The sequence below is a fragment of the Sinocyclocheilus grahami genome, unplaced genomic scaffold (assembly GCF_001515645.1).
Source record: "Sinocyclocheilus grahami isolate Dianchi unplaced genomic scaffold, SAMN03320097.WGS_v1.1 scaffold508.1, whole genome shotgun sequence".
Classification (NCBI taxonomy): Eukaryota; Metazoa; Chordata; class Actinopteri; order Cypriniformes; family Cyprinidae; genus Sinocyclocheilus; species Sinocyclocheilus grahami.
In genome coordinates, this window is record NW_015505687.1 from 179,695 (window position 1) to 189,849 (window position 10,155).

Sequence of the window (10,155 nt, forward strand, 5' to 3'; positions counted from 1 at the left end):
CCCCCCAGCCCTCCTCCACTGGGTGAGACTGAGGAACAACAGGAACAATGACCATTTTATTACTACAGACAAATTAAAAATATAAAAGAGGATCACTGTATTTATTTTCCATGTAATAAAGAGAGGGAGAAAGAGCGCCAAATGAGCAGATGAGGTATAATTGTTATACTTCTTCGTGTGATCTTTATCCATCAGCTGTTGCCCTGCAGGCTTCAATCTGACCTCTTGAGCAAAGCAAAAAACACACACTACAGCTGCAGAAACAATGAGGGAAGAACAACTACAGCACAAATCTGGACAGAATGAGTGGGTCCAAATACTTTTCTTCACCTCTCTTCTCTCTGAATCAGGCCTGATCATGGCCCTTAGTGTAAGAGGGAACTGTGATGTCATGCTAAAAATGTGGATCACTCATGCAAGTACAACCTGATCAGACAGGTTAACTCGTGGTTTACGGAAAATAACTGCCTTGATTCATAAGAGTGGCTTTCCAGAGAAAAACAATGACTAAAAGGAGCCAATAAAATCTCTACATGGGAATAATGAATCAGTTAATTGTAGAATAGAGTATTACCAGAAGGAAACAATATTTCCTTGATAGTCTAATAACAACATTTCTCAGTTGTAAGGTACTTTGCTTTGACATAGACACTCAGTTCTCAGTTAATCACACAAATTAAATGCTTGAGGGTAAATACATTGTTATACAACTAGACTCCAGCCATCAGCGAAACACCTACAGCTGTGTGACTTATCTAAACATCGGTGGAAAGGATCCTTAAGAAGTGTCTGTGCTTGCAGATTAGAGGCCTAATGCTGCACCATGACCCTCAACATGACCGTTACATTTAAAGAACGTTTCTAAATTTCACTTTTATGAGTAAAAAGTGCTGATGATGTAAATGTTTTAAGTACCTTGTAGCACTACGTAAATACCATCATTTATTAAAATACCATGGTAGCATTACTGTGGTACCACCAAAAAACTTTGTTGTTAGGGATGGCATTGTCTCTCTGAGTCTCTGTCAGAAGACAGTAGTGAAGCCTTCAGTGCACGATTGAGGGGATTTCTGACTCTGGCCACATGATAGAAACACCTTCAACCAGATTAGCATTAGGTGTGTTTTTCATTGTAAGGTGATAAAAATAATAATAAAAAAGTCTTAAATGTGTTGAAGGTGTTAGCATTAGCATGTGGAGAGCATGATTAAGCCCCCAAAGAATGGCATTATGTAAATTCACAGTGAATTTGAATTTGTATGTGTAGTATGCAGAAACAATTTTTAAACTTTTGAAATCTGTTACATTTTTGATCCACACTCAGAAGTCATTTAGAGGGTGAATAAACAATAGTTTACAAAGATATACAAGAACATGCAATGCAGTGTGTGTCTGAGAAAAAGAAGTTTGGTGACTGTAGTAATTATACGTATGTGTCAATGAAAAGCTTGAGAAAGTTGTAAGTCATTGAATCAAGTGAACATGGAACTCCCATTCTGGGATGTGTTTCCCAAAAGCATCGTTAGCCAACTATGGTCGCAAGTTCCGTCGTTACCAACATAGTTCAACGATTCGGTGTTTCCCGAAACCATAGTTCAAACGAACATTCGCAAACTGCACCGCAAACTTGTGTCGTTGGAACGACAGCTCTTCACCTGCGGTTAGAGGCATAGGTCGTTGTTAGTTTGCTGTGTCGACATCATTGATTGCGCCGCACCGTTATCGACCCTATGCCCTATTCCTTTCGAAGATTTCACCATCCACTTTCAGTGATTTGGGAGAGTTGAAGTTGTGGTGCTTAGATCTTACCTAATTCGCCTTTAAATAATTTTTTTATTACAAATTCAGTTTGAAACTATATAATAGCGTGGCTCTCGCAATTATTCTCCCTTCGAAGTGCCCTCTGAAAGCATTAATCATGCCGATTGGAACGCAGCCTTCGTTTCGTTTGTGCGAAGAAAAGGTGAGTTTGTCAAGTGAGTATCTTTGTTAAAACATTCATAAAGACACATTTCTCATATAACAATATTGGTAAAACAGTATGTTAGAGGTTTTCACTTATATTAAGTGTTAACACTCAAATCACAGTATTTTTATAGTAAATGAATGTACCCAAATAAATGAACAAAAATGTATAAATAAGTGAGTGATTTTGTTGTTTTTACAGAATTAGAATATAGAATATTCACTACAAATGTATGTGTGTGTGTGTGTGTGTGTGTGTATGTATATATATCCAGCTATCACCAAAGCCACCCTCTTCAGCCACCTGGCAAACTGCAGAATTGGCCCACACAAAAGAGTCATGTGTGCTTCCAGGCCATTTTGCCACAGTGTCAGTGAACATCCCCTGGTGATTACACACTATTTGAACAATAATGGCTGGATAGCCCTTCCTGCAAATGTACAAGGGCTCATTTACCTCAGGGCTTGACACTGGGATAAGGGTGCCATCGATGATTCCAATCACTCTGGGGATGTTGTCAATACTGTAGAACTGTTGATTGGCCAGCTGGATTTCTTTAGGAGTTTGAGGGAAAACTTCAGGAGTTTCGCCCAACACCTCTATAAAACTTCCAACAGCATAATAATGCAGTGTAGCTAACCACTGAACTTAAGGCGTTGTTTCTTCTTGTTGCCCTCTGAAGATGTGGTTTCACAACCTGTAGTAGTTCAAGGATCTTGGCCCTTGGAAGCCGAAATTTTCTTAAGATGGCATCATCAGATAGTGAGTCAAGGGGGGGGGGGGTAAAATGTGTCCCTATGCAGGCATTTATATGTGTGTATATAATTATGTGTATATAACTTATTGCAGAACAAATGAATAACTTCATTTCAAAAGCGTAATTCGAGTCGAAGAAAATAGAAAATAAAACCAAATTACTGTAGGTGGCAGTATGTGCTCATGGCACCAGTCGGCTATTAGATCGAAGAAGAAGAAGAAGAAGAACAACGTCATAACGACAGCTCAAACCAACGTGGTTTAAACGATGGATCTGCGACACAGGTACCATGGTTTCGGGAAACATTCGTGACTAGCTATAGTTCATTTCCACAACGATGCATCGTACTATGGTGGTTAATCAGCGAGTTACGTAGTTGTACAGGAAACGCACCCCTGGTTAGCTAATCCTGACGTCTTTTCTGTGGTCTGAGTCCAGTTTACACATTTCAGCCGGCTAAAACTAGTTCAACTGATTTTATGCAACCGTATTTCTCTATACCTGAACATCCAAAACTTTGAACTGCTTTCTGTTCTGAACAACATCTTCACCATTGTGCCCACACAAGCAGTGTAACAGATTAAAAACACATCTCATTATGTATCAAAATATATATGTTTTCTAGGAATATTGGAAGCTGAAACTTACAATATGGACTTGACAGCATCTAAAATGTATTTGCAAACTTGCAGCTTTAGAAACAAAAAAATCTTTAATATAACTTGCTGTCAGAGGTGTCATGAGTCACGATCTGAGAGTATGATGCTTCAGTGAGCATGAGATATGAAACACTTGCATACTCTTCCAACAGTAACACTGTGATGACAGACACATAATGTTGGCTTTGTACCATATCCTGGGATCAGTCAGGGGAATAATCACTAGGAAGTGCTAACACCTCTGTAATGACAATTGTGCTGCTGGGCTTTTCATTGCTTATGCTTAATATTATATCAAGCACTACCACATAACAATATGCAATTCAGTTATACGTATTGCATATGTATGAAAAGGAAAAAAATAAAAATTGTTCTTTTACCACGTGATGAACCTGTTGAACCTACACCTGAGACATTCATGCATTGTCTTGTTCGCATTGTTCTTGGGTTCAGGTAGCTTGAACTATGACAACAACTGCTGCCCCTCCAATCACTTCACATGGAAATCGGCACGTTGCTTACGAATGATGTGTTTTTGTATTCACCACCATTACTTTGCCCTGATGATGGTCATAGATATAAAGGATGAGCGGAAAATCGCATAGCTGAAACATGAATAACTGAATCAAATCAATGTATCGAATTTCAGACAATGGTACCCTGTGGCGAATATTCATACACCATAAGTCTCCCACACTGTGCCTTTGATGTCACATCCAAGATACTGCATTTGCACAAGTATGTGAAAAACTGCATTTTGGTCTCTGTACTTAATACATACTACTCAGACATTTCACTGATTGGACTCAGATGTCACACCCATTTAAGTTCTTGCGCGTAGAGAGCATAAGTTGAAACTGATTGGGTGAAAGGCTGTATTATGATGGACAAATCTCACCTGGGCGAAAAGTGTTGTTTAAATATTTAACACCCAAATGATGGATCTTTGACTTACTTACTATATTAATCACTTTTTCTGATGCAGAACCATGCGTAGGGGTGTAAACAGCAAAGGCAAAGGACTATGTTAAAACCTGCAACCCAGAGACCTCCTGATCTCTTCCCAGGTGCCCAGTGAGTTGGGAGTTAAGAGAGGGTGGGGTGTCAGCTTCACAAGCGTAATAATTGGCTGAAACAGTCAGCGAGCCTATCGTGTGAGCTCTCCAGTGTTTGGCCTGGAGGGCGTGGGCTCGACATTCTTTGGCAGAAGGTCAGCTGGACTTTGAACACTCAGAGTTGGTGCACAAGACTTCTTTAGACCTGAGCACAATATTATAGCTATTTGTCCTTATAATGTAAATCTTTGGTTGGATATGAATACATGTACTGTAAATGGTACACTGTAAACCTAAGATGCTATTTCTACCTGATGTAAACTTTAAATTTACTTTTGTTTGGGAACAATGTATTCAGGTTGATTCAGTGATGCTAATACAATATTTTGGATTAGAATAAAATCAATTAATTTAAATATTACCACATGAAGCACATTTTTCCTCAGTTGTGCCTCCACAGAACAGTACTTTGAACCATATGTATCTGAGCTGTTATCTGAGCCAGATATATTCATTAAAGCTCTCTCTGACCCGGTCCAGTTTCTTACAGCTTAAGCTATTGGCAGTATTCAAAGCATTATTCTAAATATTTTCACTTATAGAAGTCTGCATCTATACGCATTATGGTCTCAATGATTTTTATTAAGATTCCTAAACCCTCAATGCATTATTCTCTAGAACAACTAAAACATGCAGTAATTCAGAGGGAGACATTTTTACAGGCCCCTTTGTTTTCTGAGAGCTGGGTTGTTAGAGGAATAATCCAAAAACTCTGCTTTCCAAAATCTCTCTGCAGATGACACTGACTTATTTTCTCTTACTGCAGCAAAGAAACATGAGAGTTCATTGACCTCTGCTAAATTAAGGCAAAAATCTTCACATCTTCTAAAGGGCAAAATCAGGTAACTGGCATTAGCGCAAAAATTTAATGGAAAAGTCTTGTGTGAACACATTGTTATCGAACATTAATTTGTCATTAATTATTATTTTAAAGAATGAAGTCGAAAATGGTTACAATGAATTATTCTGTATCGAATACAGATTGTTTCCATTTGTCTTTTTGTTCTTTAAAGATGTGGGGAATTCATCTCAATAATTACTAATGTTCTCTGGACTGATCCTTCATTGAACTTCAAAGGATAAATATTGACATGAGCAAACAAAGCCAGATGACCTGTACTGGCCCTGATGGCTATTTTGGATATGTGTTGACGAGTTGAAGTTTTCAAAATCATGATCAGAGACTTTTGAAGTACTTTCCTCAGTAATTATTTTCTCCTATTTTTTTATTGACAAAAACCCACTGAACAGATACAAGGCTCAGGCTCTGCTTTTGGTATTCTGAGGGGAAACAAGCCAATTCCATCGTCATTCCAACGTTTAAATCATAAAAAATGTCACAAATCCAAAAATTCTCACAGTTCAGGTTTGTTTTCTAACTGTAGTTCACAGAGCTGACCATTAAACACTCAATTACTATAAATCAAGTAGAACAGAACTTCCTATAGATCAGTAAAGATCCAGTCCAGAATGTACTTATTATCAATGAATGAGTGCAGCTATATGTAATGAGCTTGAGTGTATGGCATGTTTGTTGAATCAGTGTTCTGTGTTAACGTCCCCTGCCAAAAGCAGAGCCTGGTTCTCACATGCTCTGGTTCATAAGGCCATTCTGCACATCCCACACAGAGCTTGCTGTTGTAGGAGGATCCTATCATAAGTCCCTAATGGATCTTATCACTTCTCCAATGTAGGACGGGAAGGGGGGGGGGTTAGGGATACGGTATCCTCCCTTCATTGCTGTCGTAGTAACAGCGGTTACAACTGCATGTTGTGGAATGGGATGAATTTGTAATTAAAGTTTTAATTTATATGAACATATTTATATATTAAACAATTAATTGTAATACATTTTAATACAATTTTATATTAGTAATTATTATATATTTTTTTAATTGTGCATAATTTATGTAATTACATTTAGTTTGCATTTACATGAATTTAAGTTTATATAATCAAATAATTAAATGTTATATTTTCCCCCTTATTTTTCCAGATAGTAAAGTGAAGACAGGACAGGACAGGACAGGTTTTGTTATATGTGCATTTTGGAAATTTGATTTGCACATTGGTGTTTCCATTGAGAATTTATAATGTAAAATTAATATCAAATATATCTTAATGGAAACAGGCTTATGAAAATATCCTTTGCATGTTTGAACACTTCCATGCATTGACTGTAAAGTGTTTTAATCATCTTGTACCAGCTGTAAAATGCAGTAAGGATTACTTTCTCTCAGAGAACTGAAAGCCATTCAAAGCGGTTTTGAATCAAGTCTACAGTCATAAATTGGTATCCATAAATAAGTATTGCTTTTTATTTCTCCTCTTTCCTACAACTTCTTTAACTTCTGTTTCAGTTTTTATAACCATTTCTTACTGTTTAAGTAAGTTGTTGTTTTTTAGCATGTGTGTTTGGCAGTGTTATTTTTTAGGATTACTGATAAACTACTGTCATTTGATTTGTATTATTTGTTATTTATTAAAATTTTAGTTAAATTATGTCTGAATTTATTATGTCTGTATAGGTCTTTTATTAAGTTTTAGTTTTATTTAATTTGAGTTATTTTAATACTTCAACAAACTAAATGGAAATGAAATAATATATATATTGAATTTATAAATGTGTATGTACATATACAGTATATATGCATGTGTGTGTGGTTGTACATGCACATGTAGTTGTTTTTTTTGGTGTTTGGCTTAGTGTTATGTTAGAATCATTATTATACTCTTACACCTTTTGTTCGTTAATATTTTGAATTGTTTTTAGCTTTATTTTTTGTTTTTCATTTAAATGTTAAGTTTTGAAATTTAGTTGTATGCATTTGTCATTTGTATTTAATTTCTTTATTTTTAAAAAGTGTAGAAGTAGTATTTATAAAGTTTTAGCTTTTAGTTTTGGATCTGTTTTTAGTTGTTTTAATACTACAATTGATTGCTTCTGTTGTCCTCATTTGTAAGTCGCTTTGGATAAAAGCGTCTGCTAAATGACTAAATAAATAAAATAAATACGAGTAAGCTAACCTTTGCACAGCATTCTTAATGTTTCTCATGTCACCTTTCACCCTGATGAGCAGCTGCCCCATGCACAGCAGAGAGAATCAGCAGAAATGCCACACTGAGATTGAAGAAGTGATTATATGGAGCTGTTCTCTGAGAGTTTATATAACTGTGACTGTAATAAGATCAGCATCAAATGGTGCACACAACGGTGTGATGATGCAGGAGCACATGCTCCAGAAGAGGATCTACTTCCTGTAGAGACAAATAAACACAAGCACATAATGTCCAGCAGTGTGCGGAATAAGTCTTGTGTTTGTATGTGTCTGTACAATAATGGAGACAGTCCCCCTACAAACAGCCCCTCCACCCCCAAATCATGAGACTACCCATGCTGTCTGTCTCTCTCTTTCTCTCCTGTCTTTCTCTGACTGAAAGAGGAAGTGCAGACCACTTCCCAGTGTAGCATGCAGGGTTGTGCTGATTCACGAGTCCACTAAGCAACCAAAAATTTTCCATCCACAAACTGTGACGACACATCCAAATTATTCAAATAAAAAAACAGAAAGCATTTTCTGTGAACATATATGTTAGTGAACAACAGTGGTTCCCAAAATTTTTGGGCAGCACCCCTCTATTCATTATCCAGGTCCTGTACCGCTCCCATCAGATACAATGTAGTATAATTGTCTTCGCTGAATGATAATGTTTATTTGATTTGACTGGACAGTTATCACTGTAGTTTCGCAGAAAGCAAATAAATAAATAAATATTTATGTATATATCTATATATTCGAATTATATCCAGATTATTAAACAATGAATAAGATGTAGGGCAGGGACTTGGTTCTATGCATCGGTTGTTGATTGGATGTTGAAATGTGAGCATTGCACTCAAAAGTGGAGGCAGATGAACGCGAGCTTGCAGGGGCCGGGTTTATAAACATGCTTTTAGAAAAAAGCTAGGGTGAATTTTTATTTTATGCCTTTAAGTCAAGTGGCAGATGTCGCCAACAGTAAATGGATGCCGAGTTCTTTTTCCAGACATACGACACGTGCTTGTTTTACTTCTGAAAACAGGAAAGTAATTTCTTTTACTGAACATCCCAATTATCCAGACAGAGCAACATTGGCTCAACCATAGATTTGAGTTTGGGGGCGGGACTAACAATTTTGCTAACCAATGGGAGACAGAGAGAATCTTCTGGAAACTTGTTTGAAAACTTGTTTGGCGATGCCAACTGTGGAAATTACTCAATTTGACACAGTACAGCTCATGCTTCTAGTGTTTTGTTTATACATCTAAAACTACAAATTAATTCTTGTGTTACTTTTCAACAAGGTATAAAAGAGCTAAAGACGGTATTTACAACACTGCAAAACCATGTGTGAAATCTTATAGTGTAAGCCATCACAACTAGCCTCTGGTTTTCAACCTCTGATAAGAAGTTTAATGGATGGCAGTGTGTTTGTGTGCATTCTCATGAGTTTAAAAGCTGATAGAACCATTTCACCAACTTGGCCCTGATGAAGTCCAGAGTTGTACTTCACTTCATTCCTGCTATGAGACTGACATGAAATACAGTAAAATCCCCAAAGCGCTCACAACCTGACGCATATGCATGTGTTGCTGTTGCTGCAACTCATTGACAACAATAGACCCAAGCCACCCAAATATATTAAAGGTTTTGCTTTGAAGGCTGTCACTAACTCTAATGTTCATCTGCCGTCTCTTTTTCACACATCATAACAAACGGGTTTTCGTACTGCTACATGTTGCAGTGGATAAACCATTACATCGCATTACAGATCTGTGGTTTGGTTTGTAATAATCTCTTGGTTTACATGATGTGCATAACAAAAATACTTTGGTTGAACCATAATTATCTATTTGAGTCTGTTTGAAAACAAATAACCCCAGAGTACGCCTCAGTGCTCAAATCAGAATGTTTAATCTCTTTTGGAGTGACATAATCAATAAAAACAGAGCATAGTGTATGTTCCACCATACTTATAAAGAAACCAGAAGCACACTAATGTTAGACACAAAGGCCATGTCCTCTTATTATGCTGTCAAGACATAAAGATGAATGGCAGTTAATGGGTGATGCTTTGCTATATTAATTTAAAGCTTGGTCTGAGCACTCAAACTGAGGTTTCAAAGTTTATGCACCATTTACACGAACGCAAACCCTGCTTACAGAAACTGTGGCGTCACTAGGCATGTTGTCATATGCTTGTGTTTTTTGAACAGGTCCAACAGTCAAATGAACAAAACACAGGCACATAACATGCTTTCCAATTAAAAGTGATTGATAGTGGATTGTTTTGATACCACATGGTAACTATAAAAATCTTCCTTTATTTGTAACTGCATTCCAATGTTTTCCTAAACTTTTTTTTTTGGCCTTATATTATATTTTAATTCACTCTTTCACTCACTTAAAATGTGATCACTTCTAAAGTGATACATGTATGTAATATATGTAAGTGACTGTCTTGTTAACTGCCAAACCTAAGCAATAATGCCTTGCAACATTCAGTCCAGGAACATATACAACTGACTTGGGTTTTGAAACATTGGCATGTTGTCACTCAGCCTGTGTAAGGTGATTTTGAAAGTGTAGAAACTGTCATTGAATTATCAATACTTGA